This window comes from Apostichopus japonicus, chromosome 7 (assembly GCF_037975245.1).
Source record: "Apostichopus japonicus isolate 1M-3 chromosome 7, ASM3797524v1, whole genome shotgun sequence".
NCBI classification, from domain to species: Eukaryota; Metazoa; Echinodermata; class Holothuroidea; order Aspidochirotida; family Stichopodidae; genus Apostichopus; species Apostichopus japonicus.
The window spans coordinates 6,136,714-6,163,544 of NC_092567.1; the positions used below are offsets into that span (position 1 = coordinate 6,136,714).

Genomic DNA, 26,831 nt, shown 5'->3' on the forward strand with positions numbered 1-26,831 from the left:
AAACAAAGGACATCCAATTAAAACCTGATTAGGTAAGTAAATAAGGTTCATAGATTGTACTGATCAATGTAGGAAATAAGGGAGTTGGTATAGAACAGGACCTGGTGACAAAGAGGGAATCCACCACTCCCGTCCCCCCCCCCCCCCTACACACACACAAACACGATATACTTCATTTAGTGTCAACTTGTATTCAAGTTATTTCATTTTAGGGTGAGCTTGTGTATGTGTGATGTCCTTTTGTTGTTGATTTTAAACTCACCTATGTGGTTCACTTTTTTCTTTGTTTATGTAATCTACTCTCCTTAAAATGAAAGACTGAAATTTTAGTCTAATCATCTGAAATTTTAGTCTAATGATGGATGGTATTAGGGATCAAACTACATAGACTAAATTCCAGTCTGAAATGTAAAGACTGAATGTCAGTCTTAGCTAGACTAAATACTCTGCAGTATAATAGACTGAAAATTAAACCATTTTAAACTGAACAGTTAGAAGTTTAGACTGAATTATTGCAGCACCAGTCTAAATTAGATTGAACACTTTCTAGTCTATTAGTCTGATATATAGGCTGAAAAGTCAGTCGTTCAGAATGAATTATTACACATAATAGATACACTGTCAATCTAATGAATTGCAAATTCTGGTTTTAAAATGCTTTTCTAATGATCCTCCATGTTGGCTAAGTGCTGAAATTCTTCATTGTTGATGAATTTACCCTCAAAAACAACATTCTAAGATATGTTAATGCAAGGGAATTTACTGAAATGTGCATAATGGCTGCTGAGTTAGTATCGTCTGTATTTCCGTCTTATTCTCAACACAAGCACCAGAAAACACACTACTTGTTAAGAAAAAGTCGCCTAGGAAAGATCCTGGGCACGAATCGTCGGGTGTGCATTACCATTCCTTTCGAAAGATACTACATATACTACATATGATCTTAGCCAATAGACCTTTCACATAGACCTTTTTGTTTTGTTTTAGAGATAGGATATACATAGGTGTGGGCCTATGTTTTCAGCTTTAAATGGACTTTTATACCATTTCTATGCTTCATGTACATTCCTGTACTAGCTTGTGTATTTGTTATATCTATCTGCTTTCTATCTCTGTAACTGGATACATTAACATTTCAGAGCTGCACTGGAAAGAAGTGACTTCTACTGTTGGCAAGATTCGAACATTTGAAGTGCAAAAACATAGCCTGCGTGCACCGTTGTTTTATATATAGCATGAACATCAGGTAATCAAGGCATGATCATTTGTCTTACTCTGGGATTACTTTAATAAAGATAGAAAAACAAAGTTTTCAAGAAATATGCACAGACATTGCAAATATGTGAGTAAACAATTAAAATGCCTGAAATTATTAATGTTACTGTTAATATAAAAAGAGAGATACCACAAAACTAGAACCCTACAGTCCATAGTAGCATTAATAACTACATTTCTAATGACAACAAACTTCTTAAGTAAATGGCCACACAGGATCGGAACAGTCGAATCGTGTTCACTTAATGTGCAAGTCATGTACATGAATCATTGATTTGAGTTAACTTCAAATGGGGTGAGTCATCTTCAGTTCGCTGCAAAAGTGTAGCATTGTCAGATGTTGTGAAGCGACTTCTATCCAATGTATTTCTGTGGTTAACGTTAACAAGCAATTTTTTATGTAATTTCACAAACTCCCAAATCTTTGGAGACACGGTGACTTTTGAAGAGCTTGTCGGCTGCCTCCACAATGTTTGCCCAGCTGGCAATAACTGTTTTGTCGGCTCAGCTACAATGAAATATTGCTTAGGGCCAGTGTCATGTCCAACAGAAAGTTTAAATTGCTGACTATACTGGACAATATTCCTTTCCCTGGCTGCAGCTTCCTCATCTGTGCCTTTCTGTTGAGTAAGGATATAAAATCAATTTAAAGAAATATTCTTACAGAATTGTCTAGACAGTGAGCTTAACCCGTAAATGCATTTTATATTAACCCAACTGTTGAGGACCCCTGACATGGATAAATCAGATTATTCATGGAACTCCTTAACTTGGAGCTAAGAAACAAAGGATACAGTACTTGTATTTCCCTAGAAAAGAATAAAGAAAATGAAATATGACTGGCAAGAGAAGGTAAAGCTAGTTTAGGTCACCACACATGCAATGTATGTTTAATGTGATGTGTAACATGAAGAATAGCCAGCAAAGAAACATAATGATAAGAATGAGTGAGGGATAACTGACCTATCATTGATGGTATTTTGCTGATTGACAATACTAGTACAATTAGTGATAAGGTGATCAAGATGTCAACTTTGCAAGAATTAAAGCACACATCAGGGTCTGAGGTCTGAGAACCATTCTTTCACAGAAAGGAGATCTTGTCACATGTTTTTCTTTGAGGTAGTGATTAAAACCCTTTATGAATCTTTCACACACTAAATCATCTTACCATTACTTATTAACCATAACTATATTTTTGTGGCATGTTGTCGCCAAATGTTTTCCAACCGTTTTATAGGCTACTATAGCAGTAAGTTTAGTTGCAAAGATACGAATCTGTCACAATACATTTGGAAAACTAAATATGCATTGTGATGAGGTTTGAATGCTGACAAGATTTTTAAGAAAAAATATACCCTGATTTATGCCTTTAGGTCCCATGTTGCGTTCAAGTAAACAAATCATCATTTCTTTGCGCACAGTAAGCCTATAATCACACTTCCACATATACTGTATGTTTCTTTCTTCAAAATTTAGATTGTATTGCAAATCTGAACAATTAGACAATATGAGATCAAACAAACCAGGCGATTATTCACATATACCCCCGTGTTTACATTTTCTGAGTTCTAGTGTGCATGTACTTACGGCCACACTGTACCATACACAGTGATACATATTACAAAACAACGGTCTCATTGCTGCTAGTTTGTGAATTAGCCAATATTTCTAGTAAGAAATACACAATTGGAAATAATGTTATTGCAGACACTAAAACGGGATGATATCAGCACAATATGTAGGTTGGTCATAGTTATTACTATTACCCATGGGCGGCGATCCGTACTTCCGAGTGGGGGGGGGGGGATATGACCTTGTCGACTATCTAAGCGTAGCGCCACCATGAGTTGGCGCGAAGCGTACAAGAAAATTTTGGGATTTACAAACCCTCTAGATGGCCGGAAACGGCACTTCCCAAGGTTTCCAAGTGGCATATACCCAACTTCAAAATAGGGATAATCATGTCCGAAATATCTCATAATCAGGATCCAAAATACTTTTTTTTTTTAATTTCGGGTGTTATTTTGGGAAAATTGCCCTATCCAATCTTGTTTCAGGCGCTACGTTAGAATGTTCGAGAGCTCTTTTATATTATTTGATGAAGAAAATGGCCTCATGCAGGCTATTATAGGCCTATACACATGCAATACACAATAACACATAGTTACATTCCTAGGTACCGATTGCTAGGGCATCCAGGTGAAACGTGTATTAAGCATTACCCTGGTAACATGAGATTCTCAGCTGTTCGAGGGAACATGTACGTGTGTAGGCCTACTATAGGGCCTATATGAATACTATGAGGGTGCATATATGTACTATATCAATATCGTGATAAAGATAAAGACTTTTTATTTGAAAAGATCGCATTGCGTTTATGGTAGGCGAGAAATGAAGCTAAAAGAGAGCCGTACATTCACGATGATGCATAAATGTAGGCCTATAAATATACGTATCCCTGGCATTTGGTGGGGGGGGGGGGATATGGTGTATTACATCCCCTCCACCCATTTTCATGGGGGGATATATCCCCCCTTCCCCCCAGGATCGCCGCCCATGCTATTACCAAGGTGATGAACGCATCACTATTTGCAGGGTTGTTCAGCGGCCCTGACAATAATTTAAAATGTATTCAGTATTTAACTTACAGCTATATTCTGTACGAAGTATAGGACATCTCCAGATCTACTAGTTGGCAGCTTCCCATAACTATACCTCTTCATATTTACCTATCTGTGCAATATGTAGATTAGAGTAGATATAGTACAGATGTCTTCTGAAATGAAAAGAAAGAATATTAAATAATTAGAACATCACATAAATTGCGCCATCTAGTTCAAATGGTATGGACTGTTCATTAAGCTACTTCCCTAATCACAGGCTGAGAGATTCACCATCCACCTCCTACGACTTTTACAGATGGTATTACAAGTAGATTAACTTTCTTTTTCCTAATAGGGTTGTAAATTAGTATAACGGTTTGATTGAGAAAGTTGTACTTGCAAGTAGTGTGAATGGGTTTAAGAATGCTTTGGACAAGCACTTTAAGCATGGTTATTGGCTCAGAGTGTTTATTTTCTTCATTTTTTTCTCTCTCTTGGGTGTCCCTCCTGATCCCCTTTTTCTACTAAACTAAACTAACCCGTTTGAGGCTTATATCATTGCACTGATAACGTGCTGATGATTATTTTTACACGGCTCTCTGATACCTTACACCCAATAGCTACTCTAAGTTACAACTTACGTAGTTACTATTGTTTTTTAATGATCAAATCTGAGCACTGTACACAAAACTTGTTTGGCTCCACATAGTAGTTTGAGTATGATACAGGCAATCATATCACCTTATTTCTCTTCATTTACAACATTATATCCCTAACGCAATGTTATTAAGAAGCATAGACATAGGCATAGCCTAGGCTTATTGGTCGGGGTTACAATTAACTAGCGTAGCCTCGTTAGGCTTAGGTAACTTAACATGGGTAAATCAAATAAAAGTTAGGCCTAGGCTAGCTTAACTTAACTGCACATTTACCAACTACTAACTAACCTACTATAACTAGTGCTAGACCAAGACTATGCCCTGTTGTGTTAAACCTAGGCTTTAGACAGTAGTACCAGCCAACTATAACTTACAATCCATACGGTAAAATCGCGTATCACGTAACATCTTGTGATCACACGCAAATTTGAATGATTCGATACGTAAAGCACGAAGAATAAGATAGCCGCTCAAAAAGCCTCAAATTCGATCAAATTCAAAGCAGTATGTTACCTTCTCACCATGACAGAGAAACAGCTATGTTGAACTGTGTTTTAATAAATTTAACTTATGTTTCTCCAATTTGTCTGTACCATCGGCATGCGAATGGTCAGTGCATGTGAATTGTTTGTAATCTCAATGTAAAATAATTTAAGGTAGGCCTAGCCTAACTTTTTTTGTCATTTGAAAACCTAAAACTGTTGTACGGATACCTTTACAAAGGATTAATTTAGTCTTGGCATTATGGTTCTATCAGAGAATATCTCAAAACGACATGACCATTAATCACGTCCGTGATATCCCAACGGGTACATTTTGTACGTCCACGATTTTAGAGACATTTTCTGAGGCTTCACCTGCCAGAACTTCAATTTAGTCAAATATTTGAAGGAGAGTATAATATTAAATAATCTTCAGGAAACAGAACGATCAGCTACATCATCAGTTTTTTGGAGAAAGTTAAAGACCAAATTAGATAAATTGCATAGAGGGGCGTAGCTAAGGCCTGGTGAATTGGGACGGGGGGGGGGGTGTAGTGGCTGAAATTCCAACTGGATGGGTTTTGAAACCATAATATTCCAACTGCTGCCTTGTACCCTCCATGCACTACTCGTCAACGATACGGTCAGTGTCCTTCAGACTCTCATCTTTCGCGACGGCGCTTTTGTTCCGAACTTGTTTCGATACATTTGTACCACTGGCCCTCACTTCACGATCTTATGAATCACTCTGGTTAAGCAAGTTAACTGCGTATAAGTTTTCTGCTTGAAGCTACATAGACTACTAACTACAAAAGCTATTTTAATGTAACAAATGGGTATTTATTTTTTCTTCAACAAATTATATTCGACGACATAGTGAATTACCCAAAAATACAGTGCTTTTTCCTAGCGCACTTTATTATGATTTTCATTTGGATTGAAGTGAACAATTAAACATTTTGCAGAAAAATGTTGAGTTGACGAGATACGATAAGTTATTTTTTAAACATTTTGCAGAAAATCATACAATTGCTCAGTTTGAATGAAGTGAACAATTGAACATTTTGCAGAATTTTTTTTTAAATTGACGAGATATGATAAGTTGTCAGCTAAACATTTTGCAGAAAATGTCCAATTGACGAGATATGATAAGTTGTCAATTAAACATTTTGCAGAAAATTGTTCAATTGCTCAGTTAAAGCAGCTGAGCAATCCAACCTTTTTCTGATTTATAATAAGATTTTATCTTGTTATCTATACCATTTAATGAAAAATGTCAACTTATGTGGCAAAGTTTTTCTTATTTTGATGGCACTTTTAAGCTTCCGTAGTTTAGTATTGAGCGTTTTAGTTGTATAATTAGTACATAAATAAACCGAATTGAAGCTGGCGAACGTTGTACAGTGGTTCTATGAGGCATTTTTTGTAGAGTTTTCAAAATCATACGAAGTTTTGTATGGTGGAGTATAAGGATCGCAAGATACAGTTTCTCTAAGTGGCAAGGAAAACAGTAAATATGACTAATTAAAGGTAAATTTTGAACGAAACTTTTTCAATTGTTAGGTCATTCACAATCACAGGAATTTATGAATAGGCCCAGGTAAAATAGAGTGTGACAGTCGGGAATTCCGACTGTCGACTCAAATGTTCCAACTATCGTCAGTTTTACCAAGTTTGGGGGGGGGGGGGTGAGACATCCCGCTGTCGACGTCCCTGCGTGCATATATAAATAGTTTGTATATATCCCTGCACTACATGCAATGCGCTAGAGTGCGCGGTCCTATCATGTTTGCCACTCATTGTAATCATGCAAATATCAAGAACACGTGATCATATATTACTTTCCTGATTGGACGTGATTTCAGTGGAATAGAAAGACTTACATCAACGCGATCCCGTAACAAAATTAAAATATTAAGATTGGATATTTCGGTCAGTGTAAACAAAAATTGAGCGGTGCAACGGATTCTTCATATAATATAAAGTGATTTTTAGTCTAGACTCAGTCCAATACACTGAAAACAATTGCAATCGCACTTCAAACTGAAACATCCAGTCTATCATTTCAAGAGAGTACATGCAATAATTTCCATCATTCGTTGCTCTACACATAGCCCGTTCACGTTCCCGTTGCTACGTAGAGAGGTTTAATTTGGGCAGTTGTATATAGAAACTAAACGAATAAAAATAAAATAACGAATCACAGGGCCCTACGAGAGCCTACGTACCCCCCCCCCCCCCATCCTCTCTACCGTACATTATATAGATGATGTGTATTTTGTTTCGTAAGAAACCTATCAACAACTAGAAACCCTGTACTGGTACAAGTACCTTGAAAGTATATACAGTTAATATATTGTACTAATCAATGAAGGAATTAAGGAAGGTGAGGATAGTACAAAACCTGATAGCCAGGCAATAGAATTGTACCCCAGTCCCCTCCCATCAACATATTAAAAGAAAAACATATCATGCCTTGAACAACAAAATCTACTTTTCTTCGAAGCGTATATTATTACAGCAAAACCAATTATAAAGTGATTAAACTCCGTAACGGTTGCCATGCTACAATTATTCCGTCTGACGTCACTGTGTCTATACTTCTCTTTTAAAAATCATTGTCTCTTTGTGGCAACAAATTCGCATCAGTGGTTCCAATTGTTCAAGTTTATAAAGTATTTTCTGCATACGAAACTTACCCGACTACAAAGTTTGTAAAAGTACCCTGTCTTCGCTATGCACTGTAATATGCTGGAGGCAAAATGTCTTTAATGTGAATACAGTTATTGTAAGATTAGTTTTTGCAAGCTTTAAATCCAGACCTACATAGCGAGGTCTTCTCAATTACTGGTCATGTTCCCTACACTGAACTACGTTAATCCACACTGATGTGCTATCACTCTTGTCACTAGTCATTAATCGAATTTTACGAAGATTATTTTTGTATCAGGAACGTAAATTCATGGTGTGGGTAGGATAAGAAACGAAAGAAACACGAAATATCCGACAGTACTGCAATGGTCAATGGATCCCCACCACGGTTCTGGGATACAAACAAAGCCATTGCATTCGTCGTTCCCACGTGTATTTTTATGGAACTAGAAATCTACCTAAGCAAGCAAGTAGTTGGGGAGAGACGAAATTAACGAAGTTTGTTTTTACATAATTGCCAGTAAACGGTTTAGCAAAGGTACTTTTTAAAAGCCATGATTGCCATCTCGTATTAGAAATTTAAGTTGAATGACTGTCACGCAAATTATATATATTTATAGATTCTTTACACAGTCAAACCAAACGCTAAGAAAATGATCATTTTGTGTTTGCTATCAAGTGAATGATCGAGGTCTACTTTTCTAAGTTTTATAGCAGCTTTTAGCGTCCTTTTCTATAATGTTCTCAACCGCATTGACCCCACGATGCCATAACGGCATACATACCTAGCTTATCTGATCAAATCTAACTTCAAATGGTGGTATAATGTAGTATAATTTACAAATGTGAACGTTGTCTTTCTCGAAGATATTTTCCGTTAGGATCGAAATCAACCCCGCCATAACATGAATAATTAAATTCTGCGAACGTCATTGAATAATGAGGTAAATAACGACTGTTTACTTTGCCGGCGTCGTAAGCAACCCAGAACATCAGAATGTACTACAACACTGTGCTCTATTTGTACATATTCTGTATGGCTGTGATAACGACTCAACTTTTTCGAATTACTGAATGAATCTATTTTAAGCAATGGCTCATTTTTAAACTTGTCAGCTATTCACTGATTGGTTGAATTCAAAGTAGTGGATTTGGGGAACTGTATACGAATAATTTTAAATGAGGAATTTGTCAGAAGACACTCTACTCATTATCTGCAGAAGTCCTTAGTTACTCGCCAATTGATGCTCATGGCAGGGGAAAAACTTGGCTAATATAGTAGTTTGCTGTTTGGTGATGAATTTATGTAAAACCACTCGATGGACATGTCAATAGGGTGGGAAAACGGCGACAAAACGCAAAAAGCTGCCCAAGAAGTTATAACAACTTGCAAGAAAAATACCGATTACAGTAGTAGCCCACCCCGCTGAAGATTGATAAATGGGATGGGGGCTGGGAATTTGAGAAACATCTTTTCTGTTGCTGAGATAAAAATGTTTGAGTTTAGTCATAAAACAGAAAAGTACTGATTGTGCAATAACCTATCACGTCAAAACATTATGCACCTTAAATTGTCTTTGTTTTCTGTTATAATTGAAAGCGGCTTACTTAACCTTTAGTAGGCCCGAAGGGCCATATAATTTAGTAATTTACAAAAGTCGTACCTATCGACCAACTCTTTTCGCGTTCCATACGCATATGACTTGTGATAAATAACTGAATTATGAAACAGACCCAAGCTGTCATGCGTATTATAGTATAATAATGACTCAGATCGTGTCTCGAAAAGTTGGGGCTTCGTGGACAACTGTGACATCCACAGGGGGTTCGTGGGGGAATAAAGTTATGGAAACCCTCGTTTAATGTTTAAGCAGGGGGGTCCCTGGTATGTGCGATAGTCTGTGTATCTAGGGGTATCAATGTATTGCTGGCTGGAAGAGAGTTGGTTCTTGCTGCCGGGGTTTATGTTAACAGTCTGGTGGACATTTTTGTCTCTGAACTTAGTATACGGGGAAGTAACAAGAGACGGATATACCGTGGGGCGGGGGTCAGCTCATTTTTGTAGCAGGGTAGAGAGCGTTGATCGGCTTGTTATTGGTTTCTGATATGTGTCAATGCTATCGGATATGTCGTAATTGGTCAGTTACTCGTGTATAGGCTTCTACACAGTTACGGGGTCGTTTATATTGCTATGCAAGTAGCGTTTTTATACATTAATTTGGTATACATTATGAACAAGTCGCCAGGCAGAATCCTTGCCGAATTTTATAGCGTTTGTCAGAGGCAATGTTTTAAAGGTTATTTTTGGGCTTCTGCAGAAGATATGGATCGGATTGATGCACTCTGCAGCTGGGCTGCGTTAATTGATTGTACGGCTGCAAGGCCGTTGCAGCGTAGGGTTCACGGACTGACGCGTTTCATCGTTAGCTGCACTGTGTTGCCTTGACGAATTCTTGTTTGCTGTGCTGCGTTGTCTATAACGCAATGCATATAGCTTAGCGCGCTGCTATGAACTTGCGCATTACATACTAGCTGTGCCGTGATAGTGTCCATCCTGTCCATCCTATCCATCCTATCCATCCTGTCCATCCTATTCATCCTATCCATCCTATCCATCCTATCCATCCTGTCCATCCTGTCCATCCTATCCATCCTGTCCATCCTATCCATCCTGTCCATCCTGTCCATCCTGTCCATCCTATCCATCCTGTCCATCCTGTCCATCCTGTCCATCCTGTCCATCCTATCCATCCTATCCATCCTGTCCATCATGTCCATCCTGTCAATCCTATCCATCCTGTCCACCCTATCCATCTTATCCATCCTATCCTATCCGAAACTGAAGCATTCATTTCTTATTATCGTTGTATATATTTATCATCTTTTCCAAATCTCATGTTCCTTGTCTTCCATTATTTAACTCTAATCTTCCAAATAAACGACCTTGGCGAAGCGTCTTGCAAATGCGATACCGTATCCATAGGAACTGTCACTAACGCAAAATGAAATAACGCGGATGCTATTACATCAAGTTTGTAAACCTTTCTTCGAACTTCAATCATCTTCACCGACAAACCTCACCCCCATTCTACCATTACAGTTAACCATTGCATTTTCCACGAGTCTCCCCTGCAAAATAGTAGAACCAATTGATTGTATACTTCAATTGATGGAACCTCATCTGACATATTTACCCCTGTTTAACCCAAACCACCCTCCTCCTACCCTGTTCTCCCGGTAACCCTCATTATATGTTCACACCAAAGTACATTTTTCAAAACGTTAGATGGCGATAAAACAAATAAATGAATTATAAAAAAAAAAAAAACGAAAATCAGTTTGCTACTTTTGATCGTTATTATTATTGGTGAAGCAAGATATGAAAACCTCTTTATCAATTCTCAGCACATTCAAACTTTATACATTCCTTACATATCTTTGTCACTATATTTTTCGATCGACTCGATTTTACCTGATAATATCCGGGATAGTCGTGCATATAGAGCTTTACGTGCACTTAGGTGTGTTTTACTGACAAGTCGCAGCTTTTCTACCGCAAGATATGGTACAGAATGCTTTAATTACTAGAAACTGTTTCAATGCATTTCATGTTGGTTGCGTCAATACTAAGGCCAGGGTAACAAACTTTCAACGGTTGAACGAACACGATCACGAACAAGATGTCAACATACAAGTAACTCTTTATACTATTTACAGCTTTAATATTGTTAAATACCATTAGAACTACGTTTGGTTTTTCACCAACGTAGGTTGACGCCACTTTCTTTATTATATAATTTCAATTTTTCTATCGGTTTACAGATTCCATCGCTTATGCGAGAAGTGTTGATTACCCCAGTCTTATTGGAAGTATCTGGCAGAAATATCTTAATGGTAAGTGAAGCAGTTAATGCTATATTAGAAAATGTATTTAGTAAACGAACCACAAATGTGGAAACGTTATCTTTTCTGCTATGTAGTTCTGCTATGATGTGTCTTATGGTGTGGATTTTGCGCATATCTACTGGATCCTGCTATTAAATTCTTTCAATTAGCAGCCTACTTTCTCCATAAATGTATTCAGTTATCTTTCCAGCAACGCAAAATGCGTTGGCTTTCAACGAACATCCATGTCGGAAAGGAAGTCTTATAAAGAAAAGCAAATGTAGTTGCCAATACAGAATATTCACAAAACAGGAAATTTATAATATTTTCTAATAATTATGAATATGTTAACATTGCCCAAATATAAAAATAAATGAAAAAAATGGCTTCTGATCTTTAGTTTAAGAATATGTTGTGATGACGACCGTTCAATTAAAATGTAATCTTTATATGTTTATACATTAGCTATTTGGCAAGTATCAAATGCTTTTATGATACAGCTACAGATAGATAAATAGATAGATATGTATTTAGGTAGGTAGATGAATGGATGGATGGATAGGATGGATGGATGGATAGGATGGATGGATAGTATGGATGGATATGATGGATGAATATAGTTGGATGGATAGTATGTATAGGATGGATGGATAAAATTAATGGATAGAATCGGATGTATTGGATGGATTGATAGGATAGATGGATAGGATGGATAGGATAGATGGATAGAATGATTGGATAGAATGGATAGGATAGATGGATAATATGCATTCATAGGATGGATATAAGATGGATACGAGGGATAGGATGTATAGGATGGATAGGATGTATAGGATGGATGTTTAGCATGGATGGATATGTTGGATGTATAAGTTGAATGGGTAGGATGGATGGATATGATGGATGTATAGGATAGATGGATATAATTGGATGGATAGTAAGTATAAGATGGATGGATAGGATGGATGGATATGGTGAATGGATATGATGGATAGATAGGATGAATGGATAGGTTGGATGTATATGTTGGATGGATAGGATAGATGAATAGGATGAATGTAAGGAATACGATGGATGTAATTGGATGGATAAGAAGTATATGATAGATGGATAGGATGAATGGATGGATATGATGGATGGATAGGATTGGAAGATAGGATGGGTAGATAGGATTGATGGATACGACGGATGGATATAATGTATAGGATAAAGGGATACGATGGATTGATAGGATGGATAGCTGGATGGATATATAGTATTGATGTATAGGATGGATATATATAATTGGATGGATATGATGTATATGATGGATTGAATGGATGGATGGATAGAATTGGATGGATAGGATGTATAGGATGGATAAAAAGAATGGATGGATAGGATGGATGGATGGAAGGACATATGGATTGGATTGATGGATGAGATGGAATGGAATGGATAGGATGAATGGATAGGATGGATAGGATTAAGATGGATGGATGGATAGGATGGATAGGATAGATAGGATGGATATGGTGGATAGGATGGATAAGATGGATTGATATGTTGTATATAATAGATGTATACGATGGAAAGGATGGATTTATATGATGGTTGGATTGACAGAACTGGTGGATAGGATGCATGGATAGGATTGATAGGATAGGATGGATAGGAATGATCGGATGAATTGATACGATGGATTGATAGGATGGATATACATGATGGATGGATAGGATGTATGGACAGGATTGATGTATAGGTTAGATGGAAATATATGGATATATGAGATGTATAGAACAGATGCATAGATTCGATGGATTGATAGGATGGATAGATATGATGGATGTATAGGATGGATGTATAGGATGGATAGGATGGATGGATAGGATGGATGGATGGATAGGATAGATGGATGGATGGATGGATAGGATGGATGGATAGGATGGATGGATAGGATGGATGGATATGATGTATGTATATTATGGATGGAAAGGGTGGATAGATAGGTTGTATACGATTTATGGATAGGATGGTGGATATAATGGATGTATAGGATAGATGAATTGGATGGATAGATAATATAAATGGATATGATAGATGGATAGGATGGATATATAGGATATGAGGATACGATGGATAGGATGAATATATATGATGGATGTATAGGATGGATGGATAAGATGGATTTATATGATGAATGGATATGATGTATAGGATAGATGGATTCGACGGATTCGTAGGATGGATATATAGGATGGATAGATAGGATGGATAGGACAAATGGATACGATGGAATAATAGGGTGGATAGATAGGATGGATATGATGGATGGATATAATAGATAGATAAGATGGATAGGATGTGTGGTTAGGATTGATGGATATGTTAGATATGATTGGTGGATAGGATGGATAGAATGTATAGGATGGATCCATAGGATGAATAGGATAGATATGATGGATGGATAGGATGGATGAAAATGATAGAGTAGGTGGATGGACGGATAGGATAAATATGATTGATGTATATGATAGATACGTAGGATCGATGGATAGGATGGATAGATAGGATGGATGGATAGGATGGATTGATACGATGGATGGATAGGATATATAGGATAAAGGGATGCGATGGATTGATAGCATGAATATATAGGATGGACATATAGGATGGATAGTATGGATTGATAGGATGGATGAATTGGATGGATGTATAGGATGGATGGATTGGATAGATAGGATACGATACATTCATAGGATGGATAGATAGGATGGATTGGATTGATGGATAGGATGGATGGATAGGATTGATGTATAGCATAGATGGTTGTTTGGATAGATAATATATATAGACGGATATGATAGATGGATAGGATGGATTGATAGGATAGAGGGATACGATGGATATAAAGGATGGATGGATATAATTGGATGTATAGGATAGATTGATATTATGCATTCATAGGTTTCATAGGACATAAGATGGTTAGGATGGATGGATACGATGGAATGATAGGATGGATAGATAGGATGAATATGATGCATCGATACGATGAAATGGTAGGATGGATGGATAGGATGAATAGGATGGATGGATATGATGGATGTATAGGATGGATGGATGGATAGGATAGATATGATGCATCGATACGATGGAATGATAGGATGGAATGATAGGATGGATAGGATGAATGAAAAGGATGGATGGATATGATTGGTGGATATGATGGATGGATAGGATGGATGGATTGGATGGATAGATAGGATGGAAAGATATGATAGATAGGATGGATGGATAGGATGGCTGTATATGATGTATATATAATACTATATAAAACTAACAATAACAAACTAAAAGTTAAGTTGATGTAGAAAGACGTTCGAGAAATTGTGGACGTCGGTGTTACGGTCTGTAATGTTTCCCTACGCAATAAAAATGTGTATTATTCATATTAGACTGACACTGTTTTACTTTTTACCTTGTATAAGAAGCCGTTTCACACTTCCTGCACAGTTGAAATGTATGCATTTCAGAACTAATTTAATTCAAAGAAATGATAGCTACCTTATATAATATTAATAGTTTATACTATGCATAGTCAATGACGACGATACGTGAGGTTGGTTTGTGTTTCTTATATAGCATATATCCCCAAACTTCAAGACGTACCTCTACTAAAGAAGAAATACAAATATTCCAACAGGTATAACTATAATTAACTTCGAAACCTTGCCTTCAATAAGTAAAGTAGCTTATTATGTGATATGTCACTCCTCGTAATAGTGAATAACCTTTTCTTTGATGTCATTGTATCGGTGTACATATGTAATGGAAGCACACAACGGGTGATGTGTGTACTATAAGGATTTGCAATATAGACGTGTAATAGTGTGCTGTTTATAACACACATGCAGTCGGAACCATTTCAGCCAAAATACAATCTACCAAATCGTCACAACCGAATGAATAATTATAACAGAATTTCTATGTGATTGTCTCCGTTACATTGGGCGATAAATACCAGTGCTGCTTTGCTTAATTACCCGAGTTAGAAATAACACCTACATACCATTGTTGCTTGCTACCGTCATACATCATTGACTAAGACAGACTGCACACACTATGAAGGTATTGATCGTGGTTAGCTGGGTTGTATGAACTTTTGCGGTTCTCCAAAGTAAAACTAATATTACGAACTAAAAGAGGAAGTTCAAATGACTGTGACGTGTGGAGGTTGGATTTAAGTAGTATTAGTTTCTAAGGAAAAAAATAATGCTACTTTTCTGAAAACCAATATATATTACCGTTGGCTGTTATTCAAGCTATTTATAAATATAACCGAACTATGCACTGAATTGCTAAAACAGATGGACATTAGTTAAGACGTTGTCAATAGGTAATAGCATCGCATTAACGTACATCAGGCTAGCAAGACATGCCATCATAACATATTCCTATACTTTACTGTATATCATAAACCTACCGAGCGACCCCCCAGAACCCCCCCCCCCAGAACCCCTACCCCCTCCCTTGAGTACCCCTAAACATTACATTTACTTAAAAGCAGGAAGTATCACTTAAGCACTCTTTTCAGGTTGAAGGAAGCTAAGCGACCCTCCTCATTTTTTCAGACTGTCTTAATGATCCGATGCGAGTAGTTTAGATATTGTGGTAGTGTATACCCAATAGTTAAGACATTATTGAAAGCGTATTATATGAATTTTATGTTACGATTGAAATTCGTGAACGTCAGCTGGATTGTTACAAAATTCGGTATTTCACATTCAGATACTCGTTATATGTTAAAATAACTGGATATTCTTGCGTCCGTGGAGCAACGACATTAGAAAGTGTCTAATACCTTTTATCAAAGGATATTCTGAAAACTTATATGAGTTAAGGTAAGTCTCTGTATCTTCTAAATCTCCTATTTTCTAGGGCTGGACATATCAAGATAATAATAACAATCGTCACGTAAGATACAATGACCCCAAGCAGTAATCGCTTGCGAAGTTGAAAAGTATGTAACAACTTTGTACAGTTGTGTCATTTACGTATCTATAGAAGTGTGATAAATATCGAATATTATCATAGCTAACGTCACTATCGTTTCGGTTTCCGTTTTGTTTCGGTTACGTGTATTGCCGGATTGAAACATGTTTATTAATTCATATTCCACCCAAACCAAATCGGTATTTTTAAGCATGAGATACTGTTCATGAACGGTATTACCATATAACAGAATTGTTTAATTTCCCATTGCAAATATTATCAAGATAAACGTAGGCCTACATGTCTATCCTACATAATGGACCGTGTTTAGTGGATCCTGCATAGTGGATTCTGTTTAGTGGATCATGTAAAGTGGATCGCGTATACTGTATCATACATGGTGAATTATGTATATTAAATCGCGTATAGTGAGTCACGTATGGTGGATCGCGTATAGTGTATGCTGTATTGTAGATTTTGTATAACGGATCATATATATTTGATCATGCATATCGGACCCTGCACAAGTAATGGTGAATAATGGATTATATATAGTGTCGTTTACAGTGTTTCATGTTTATAAAATCCAGCATAGTGATCCTATAGAGTGGAGTACGCATATTAGATCACGCATTGTGGATACAGCATACTGATCACGTATCGTGGAAAATAAATAGTTGATCTTGCATATTGGATCATGTATATTGCATCATTTATAATAATTAATGTAAAGAGGATCGTGTATACTGGATCTTGTATAGTGGATCCAGCATATTGGATCCCGGATATTAGATAATGTATAGTGGATTCTGTAAAGTGGATCCAGTATAGTGAATCGTGTGAAGTGGATCGTTTATAATGGATCGTATATAGCGGAATGTGCATAGTTGATCCAGCATATTGGATCAGGTATAGTGAGTAATACATATATGACCCTTTATAGTGTATCTTTAATTTTGCATCTTTCAACATAGAGGATCGTAAATAGTGCATAGTAGATCTAGCCTTGTGGATCCAGAATAGTGATCATGTAAAGTGGTTTCAGCACAGTGGATCGTTAATATTGCAAACAGCATTTTGGATCATATATATTCGATCCTGTAAAGTGGATCCAGCATAGTGGATCATATATAGTCGATCCTGTAAAGTGTATCTAGGATAGTGGATCGTGTAAAGCGGATCGTTTATAATGGATCTTCATAGCAGATCAGGCATAGTAGATTTGTTATTGTGGATGCTGTATAGTCGATCCTATATAGCAGCTCGTGTATAGTGGAACCACGTATACTTTGAAAACATACGGCAAAAATATTGTGGTGTTCTCAGTGTGTTGTAATCTGTTATAATGTATGTTCTTTTAACCTGATGACTGTTATAGCAAATGTTGATGAAAGCATTGAATCTCTCAATATAACCTAATCCTGCTGCTGGTTTTCGTCTCAATACATTGGCATTTACCTTCGACACAAATTACCCGCACAAAATGTATTTATCTCCTTTATCGATGCTGGTGCATTTAGGCCCTAGCACGTTTTAATCTCGTAAAACGCGACATAATTCTAGTCCTTTGCAGATGATAATTTCCCAATTTTAAATGAAAATACAGTAAAACAACAGTTTTACCCAGTGTATTGATTAGATCCCTTCCAACCAATATTTGAGGCAAACTGAATTGACGCCATTTTTCACCACCACACGCATATGGGTTATTGTCAATGTATATGCAGATTGACCAAACCCTGATCCATAATTGGGTTAGATATCCACCGACCCCAGCGATGGGTAATATTCATTGTTCAGGGTCTATAATATACACTTCACCTTTGTATTACAAATATAACTAGTATCCTAACAAAGAACTTTCAATGTACAAACTACAGTATATAATATCCCTTAGTGGAATTTACAAACTAAATACAATAATACACACTACAAATTGCGGAATTTCGAAGTGGGATAATAGTCAGAATATGCGTATTCCCGGCGCTCTGATCATGAAATGAAGGTGGTAATATTTTGTATAGGGTCTAGCAATAGCCATCCGTGACTTGACAAGGAATGACCCAATACGCTTTTTTGAGAGCCAGTTTGCACAGGAGCTCATTTTCAACCAACCTTAAAATAATGTTGTTCAACTGACTTTTCTGGACATGTACTGAACTGAAAAAAAAAATGGTTTACAAACTACATGCCTAAAGGTTATACTTTTAACTTTGGAACACATATTATTTTATTGACTTTCTGCCTTTCTTGAGAAGTTTGCAATTATAATACACACTGTACATGTATGGGTCTATTGACATTTATGGTAAAGTAATGTCTTTTAAAGTGAATTAAACCAGAGGCAGACAGTACATTGTAACTATTATTTGTTTATATGACATTGGATTCTGCAGATTATTTACTTATGAACTTTGTGAAAGTCTCAAATTTTTAGGGTTCTTCATTTTAAAATAATAAGGCAAAATACCTTCCTGAAATGTTTGTACAAACAGGGTGGTACTATACCTCTTCTACTAAAAAAAAAACAGTAATCAGATTTTGTTCAACGTGAAGCGTTTTGAGTTTAAGGCTGTCAAATACGACCACTTTTGTACATCAGAGCAACTTAACAAACCTCATAAATTAATATTGAGACAAGCTAACAACCTGAAATTGGTAAGTTGTTAGAACTTAATACTAACAATTATAGTGAAATACCGTCACAGATCTCAGATGGTTACGTTGGTAAAATAAATTGCATCAAACCATTCCTCATGCTGAATTGCAGCATGAAGTAGTAACTTGATATAGCTGTACAACTTGCAAATATATTACAGGAAAGCATTGTAATCGTTGTAATCGTATTTTGTATTTTTTTAACTGGGCATAATAACCTCTGAAAGGATCAAGTATCCTGACGCAATAGTGTAAGAGCAATTCATCACTGGAAATAACACATTTTTTAGCGAAAAATGCAAACAACTTTCATCTCAAAATATGTTTATTTACTCTGCATTGAGAGTTGCTAAAGTAAAATATACATTCTTACCACAGTATTTTTTTCGTTGACAACTATTTCGCTGTTCTTTTGACCATGTGCTTCAGTTTATAATGTATTTGGTGCAACGTTCATACATAGTCACAATAAGTCATTGGAGTGTGATTATTTCATTCGACATTGCGTAAAACGTTATTTACATACTGTAATTGGAAAAGGGTCAGATCAAGACGGCCGGGGTTGGGCCGACTTGTCTATATTGGTTGAGGATAAGGAACATTTCGTTCAACTTTGAATACAACTTACAAATAATATTGTATTGGGTAACAGTTAATGGTAACTTATGAAGGGTTCATAAATGTTGTGAGCAAGTACTAGGCCTTTTAGGGGCGTGTTCTTGTGTCGTCGAGATTTGTAAGAAAATATTTTCTACAAAATTTAAGGGGCTTAAGAAAATCAGTTGAAAGTGCAATATTTTTACTTTTCAATTTTCTCTCTATGTATTGTTTACATAACATTGATTTCAAACACCACAGCGTGTTCAGAGACTATAACATTATCACAGACGCTATGGAAGAGAGTTTAATACCATACAATAGTATACAATGTGTGATGTCAAGGTCATCATATATGGTACTGTGGCTAGTCTACGGCACAGTTACCCGCTTCGAAACTTGACAATCACTTGTTTTTGTAGTTTAGTTATAGGTTTCTTCATTTGTTTTTTTCCTTTTTGTGCATATTATAGACCTAGGCCTATCGATCACTATACGCTTGCGCACAATGCAATATAATGTGTGGGTTCATTACAGATAAGTATTGTGTGTTCCTGTACATTTATATTAAATTGAATGTTTTCATGGAAGACTGCTGGGACGCAAGTTTTTTTTTTTTTTTCTGAGCGGACGTTGTTTTCAGACGTTGCTCTGTAAAACGAACTGACTTGCACTTTAATACAAAGTGTTCTCGAACCTTTGAAAAATTTACCAGCAACTACAAAACAATGCAGCATTTGACGTTTAACGGAATAGGAATGATGTAATTATCAGATTCACTATTTTATTCATATAAAAAAAAAGATTCGATGGGCAGGAACTGTACTCAAAGGACTCCTTCGTCATAACAGATATACTGAATGTCCATGTCTGTTTCAAATGACATCCGCTTAGGAATATCATACGTTGTACATTATGCGTACATTTGGTATCGGGCTTGTTGCTGTACTAAATTATTTTTCAAATTGTCACCGTAACGATGATGCAACGTGATACACGTTTTCGTATATGCCAGTCGCAACTGTACTTACCATGGAATTTCAACTTCTTTATATGGCATACAATCAAAAGAATTTTAGTTGAGGTACTGTTACGTCATTGCTTAACACAAGACTATTTCAGGAATGTTCCTATTCAATTGACAGGTGGACAAACCTGCATATGGACTCGTAACAACACAATCAATGATTAGATGAAGACATGAAGAGCAAATCGTAAGTCAGTTTCAATTGATTCACTTTTCTCTTTAGGTTCAACGAATTGGTAATTCAACAACAGATTAACCATTGTTACCTTCTTTAACTATCTTGTAAGAGATATTCCGGTGGGTGGATATTACTTTTTTTTTAGAATATTACATGATTTGCGCTTAAGTAATTTTAATGATTGTAACACGAAGCATAGAGTTTGGCATCATAGGGTTATTGGGCTGAAATTGTCTTGATATCTACTTTTCATGTAAAATCATTGCACCTCCTAGGAATAAAATATTCTTTCCCAGCACATGTTTGGTTTCGATGATAATCGTAACCTTTGTAGTCATGCAGGCAGATGAGTGTGTGTGAAACCTTGCTTGGAAACAGGATATCTCTAGAATAGAAGTTTGGACCAATATCATATTTGGTGTGTAAAAGTACCAAATTGAGTAGAAAAAGCCTACTGCCTTTAGAGGTCAAATGTCATTAGGGGTCAAACTGTGAAACCTTGTAATGACGATATCTCCAGAAGGGAAGCTTGGACCAATCTCATATTTAGTAAGTAGTTGTGTCACATTGAGTTCAAGATACCTATGGATTTTTGTGGAGGTCAAAGGTTGGGGTCACCATGGGTCAAATTGTGAACATCGTAAACACGATATTTCAAGAAGGGAAGCTTGGACCAACCTCTTATAAAGTATGTAGTTAGTTCAACAATCCTTTTGGTTTTTTGCGCAGGTCAAATGTCACCAGTGGTAAACTTGTGGAAACCTTGTTTTATAATCTATTGTATCTCCCACAGTGCAGCCTATGATATTACATGTGTGTTACGCCTCATTAATAGGAGAGGCTGTTGACAATTTGAAATTAGCTAAAGGGCATCCGTAGCTATGAATCAAGAAGTTTCGACCAAATCCCCATTGACTTAAGTGTGTCTATAACTTACTGTACGTGACATGCCTATGCACAAAGGTGTGTAATGAAACGTTGTACTGGGTGTACATGCTTAATGTGTTGGAATTGCCGATATCAATTTGAATAATCTATATGTTACCTTTGCTACTGTACCATTGTTAACTTTTCCGGCATATTTTTGCAATTGTCAAGATTCAGTGCCAAATAAAAACTTTAGGTTTGGATGTAGTTACGTTGGGGAAATGACCAGGCGCTGTATACGAAAATTAACAATTGCCTGGTTTGATGTTTTAGAGGCAAATCAGACGCAAAATCTTGGGGACCAGGGAGGGGGCTTAACATTTGACTGACGCATGTTTAATGTAGGCTTGTACAGTAGGTGTACCACATAGAGTGGAAGAAGCCAGTTGTCTTTGGTAGCGATCAATCTCTATGTTGAATACAAGAAAAGTTTTCATCTCGGTCTTCAGGTGCCAATGTGAATATTGTGTTGTTTTATGATCTCAATGCTTTTTGCTTATATTGAGGTATGCTGTTCATCATGGTTATACCCTACAGCCTAGTGTGTCACATTCATATAAGATTATTGATGTAGCATCATTGAAACCACACTGCAGGTTTGCTGTCTGGTTATTAATAAAACATTGAACCATCCATATGCAACAACAACACAATGTACTATACATTTTGAAAGTACAGAAACAGAATGATGTAATTATTTAGATTCCTTATTTTCTCATATTTTTAAGAAAGAAAAACAGATTCACGGAAACGATGGGTAGGAGCTGTTCTGACACGACCCCTTCACGCTTCGTAGACTGTCTGAAGTAAATCACGTAACAATGGAGCTGACTCCTGATCTTCAAGGTAGATGCCTTAATCTTTGACTTTGTCATTTGTGCATCTTTACTTCCTTTCGGTAAAACATGTAGCCCCCCCCCCCCCTCCCGCTCTGTCTTCTTAATAACAAATAGAACAGTAACAAAACTGTATTATCAGTAACGAATAAACAATTAAGATTTTCGTGTTCCCATGTGTGTCACTAATTTATTGTTCTTCAAATTTAGTCATACGTGGAACATTTACACATTTTGTTTCTGTTTTTTGTTTAGAGAAGAAAATATTTCTGATAGAATGTCTCAAAAGGACATACAAAGACCAATATGATGCGATTCAACCCCTACCATATATAAAAGATAGACTTTATTGTGTGGACAAGGTCTTTGTAGAAGGGGGCGTTGAAGTTTGTCTGGCACCAGAGCTAACGCGAGGCACCGGAGGATCATGGGAGCGTTTGGAATCTTACAAAAGTATTTATACTGACTTTCGATTTAAATCCAAGAGACGAATTATACAAGGAGAGCCCGGGTATGGTAAGTCGACGTTAACCCTTCAGCTGGCCTACGATTGGTGCAATGACGTATCGGATTCCCCGATGAACAATGTAGAAATACTAATTCTTCTTCGGCTAAGACAACTTAGAAGTGACAAGTCTCTCTTTAGGGCGATTAAGTCATTTCTTCTCTTCCACGAATCCCGTGTTAGCAAACATGAGATTGAAAAGATAATTCACAGTTGTTCGTCCGTCCACATTATTTTGGATGGATATGATGAGTATCCTGGCAGGTACAGCAATGATGATGATGATGTACACAGGATCATCAAGATGGAACTGTTTGAAGACTTTGATGTCAGCTTAACGACAAGATATCTCCCAGAATATCTTAGAAAAGAAACTAAGAAGGCCAAACTAACAGGGTTCGATGACAAAGCTAGAGATGAGTACATTCGCAAGGCCGTAGTAGGTAACAACGATGAGGCAGTGGAAGAAATAAAACAACGGCTCAATGAAAACTCCATCCTTGCTGATCTTTGCCAGGTACCTCTCATATTCGTGATGTTTGCCCACATGGCTCATGATAAGAGAGACTTCATGAAGTTCAAGTCTGTCACACAGTTCTTCAAATACATGATTAGACGTTTTTACGACCATCTGAAACAGAAATTTAAAGACAATAAAAGCAACGAGTTCTATCTTCATGGAATGGAACATCATGAGCTAGACAAAATAGCTTTCGAAGGATTAAACAAGGAAAACCAACAATTGTCATGGATTAAGACTGAATTTCGTCAAAGAGTCGGGCGAGAATCATATGACCAGTATATTTTAATTGGCATTTTGGTGGAGGAAGATGTAGTGAGCGATGATTCTACTGGAGACAATGTCTTGTTTACAACGATGGTCCGTTTTTATCATAAACTATTCTGTGAATGGTATGCTGCCTACCACCTTGTCACTCTTGTAAAGAACGCCCACGATCTCTCTGATATTCTCAGGTTCTTAGATCCATTTGATCTTCAGTACCTGTTTAGATTCGCCTGTGGTCTGGATCCCAATGCTGGAAAGAAACTCATCAACCATTTGAAAGGATTACCAGGCGGGGATAAGTTTGCCATCCTCTGTATCCTGGAACAAACTGGTGACGTCAACGACATTATGGATTCGGTGAAAGAGCTCTGCTCGCGTAGAGTTAAGATAGAGATAGGAGACAGCGCTCTTCTTAAAAGATCGACGACACAGTTATTGGAGATTGCATCTAAAAATCATGTAAGTTAGCTAATAAAAAAAAGCCTTTTCCATTTTTTTCCTACACCTAATTTAGGAACTGTTTAATATTTTATAATAGTTTTGTTTTCTTTATTCTCAAGTCTATTCACAGTCATTGAAAACTATTATTTAAGCCACTTTAAGTCATACAAATTTAGGTTTAAAGAAGACGGATGGTTTTCCTATAGCTAATGAATATGCAGTGGTGTATTGAGAATAATTGCTAACAGGGGCGTCAATCCGGTTTGAAACGTGGGGGGGGGGGACGTAATCGATTCGAGTATTCCGGCCATAAGTACTATCTAAGCGGAGCGCCACCATCGGTTGGCTCGCAGCGCACGAAGAACATTTCAGATTTCAATACCTGCCAGATAGCTGGAGATGGCACTTGCCAGGCTGGATAGCAGCCATTTAGTTGCGTGATTTCGGGAGAAAAATACAAATTCGTCACTCAGGAAATTTGCAATAAAGTTCATGCGACCTTAATTTTTGGTGGATTATTTCTTTTACTAGTGATTCCAATTGACATGAACATTAGAATCCGGTGCAAGTTGACACATTATGTGGCGAACTTGAACCCCAGCCGCACTTTGCCCTATGTTTCAGGATAGAATACCCCTCATTTGTTCGAACCCATGACAACTAAAAATCTGTGAATAAATTTACTTCGAAATGGGCCCATTTTACTGCACCAAGTCGGTAAAGGAATGACCCCAGGGCCTCAGATATAGGCCTATGGCAGGGGTGGGCAACCTTTTTGAATGAATGGCCAGATTTTAGGAGTGAAAGATTGACTGGGCCGCACGTAACCAACGACCTGCTGTTGATTTCAAACCTTTGCTTCCGAGGACGTTCAAGCAATAGGTGTGTGTACTAATCTGTATTCACAAAAACATAATGTCAATACAGTCCAGTTGATAAAATGGTGATAATGGTGACCTTCCTGACAGCATCATTAGTGCAGATAAATTCTAAGCGGCTAGTTCGTTTTATTGTAATGATGTAAAATAAATTGACTTTTTTTTTCTTTTTTTTTTGAGATATCTCACGGGCTGCAAAAAAATCACTGGTGGGCCGCATGTGGCCCGCGGGACGTAAGTTGCCCACCCCTGACCTATAGGAACGATGTCCCAAAATGTCCCCGGACATATAGGCGAAGGAAGCTATCCGCCGCGACTGCATGTGAGTTTCTCGACTTGCCGTCCTGGGAGTCATACCACAAAATGGTGCATTTCCTAATACGCCATTATTAATAATTTAAATAACTAACTAATGAGGCACAGCCCAGATACGAGTTCGTATAGTGAGCTTAGCGCAAATTTGGCCAAAAGTCGTCATACGCCAGCATGGTAAACCACCAATGACTTTTAATGCCAACCGTGACACACTTCAGTGGGACTGTGTCAGTTTAAATATTTTGCTAGGTCTAAAAGAATACATTTCTATGAAATTTGAAAGAAGGATGACAAGACAAACCACTTTAATTATATTTTCAGGACCTCACACATGCGCATGTTTCGTCAGACTTAGAATAGGTCCAATGTGAGTGATAGCTAAAGTGATGAAGGCATCAAAATAAATCAGTGGTTGTTCGTTGGAGTCCTCACGCAAGTTACCTCGGTTGTTAGGTGGATCTGCATCTGGTAATCGGGTGAATTCTGGTCGGAGCGTACTATGTAACCACCGTGTACCCAGGGACGTAGCTAAGGCCTGAAAAGGGGGGGGGGCGGTAGTGGCTGAAAATCCAACTGGATGGGTTTTGAAGCCAGAAAATTCCGACTGCTGCTTTGTATACCCCCCCCCCCCCTAACTCGCGCTACTCGTCAACGATACGGCCAGTGTCAGTCAGACACCCAATCTTTCGCGACTGCATGTTTGTTCCGAACTTTTTTTCGATACATTTGTACCCACTGGCACTCATTGCACAAACTTATTAGCCCCCCCCCCCCCACCCCAACCAAATGTTTTTGTGAAAATTCGGGCAATATGCTGATAACTTTTCGGGCACCTACTGAAAGAAAGATAATTTGCAATGTGTTTTTCAGTGGCTAAACTTACATTATTAATAATAACTATATTATTAATATCAATAATTCTAACCAATATGGAAGGGTAATAAGACGGAAAATTATTGTATGTTATTTGCATTCGATGTAAAAACCGATGCATGTCTATATGTTATGCACATTAACATGTGGAACGCGCGCGTGCCGCGCGAAAAATTTTGGTTATATTTTTCGGGCAAGTCGTTACAAACCACCCAAATCAAATTGGGCTTTTACGCCTATGACGGTAGTTCTATTAGGCATTTTTATTTGGAGTAT

General features: G+C 37.2%; 3 protein-coding genes across 6 annotated transcripts in view; 2 read left to right on the forward strand and 1 right to left on the reverse strand.

Moving 5' to 3' along the window:
* LOC139970080 (uncharacterized) overlaps window positions 1-26,831 on the reverse strand; it is a 496,120-nt gene that overhangs the window by 418,877 nt on the left and 50,412 nt on the right. The window lies entirely within an intron of this gene.
* LOC139970032 (uncharacterized) overlaps window positions 1-26,831 on the forward strand; it is a 445,342-nt gene that overhangs the window by 127,774 nt on the left and 290,737 nt on the right. The gene's annotated exons all lie outside the window — the stretch shown is intronic.
* The window catches only part of LOC139970009 (NLR family CARD domain-containing protein 4-like), a 261,218-nt gene that overhangs the window by 471 nt on the left and 233,916 nt on the right, over window positions 1-26,831 (forward strand). The window contains exon 1 of the mRNA XM_071975521.1: window positions 1-32. This exon is cut by the window's left edge and continues 471 nt beyond it. The gene's annotated coding sequence lies outside the window, so the exon portion shown is untranslated. The remainder of the gene's footprint in view (window positions 33-26,831) is intronic.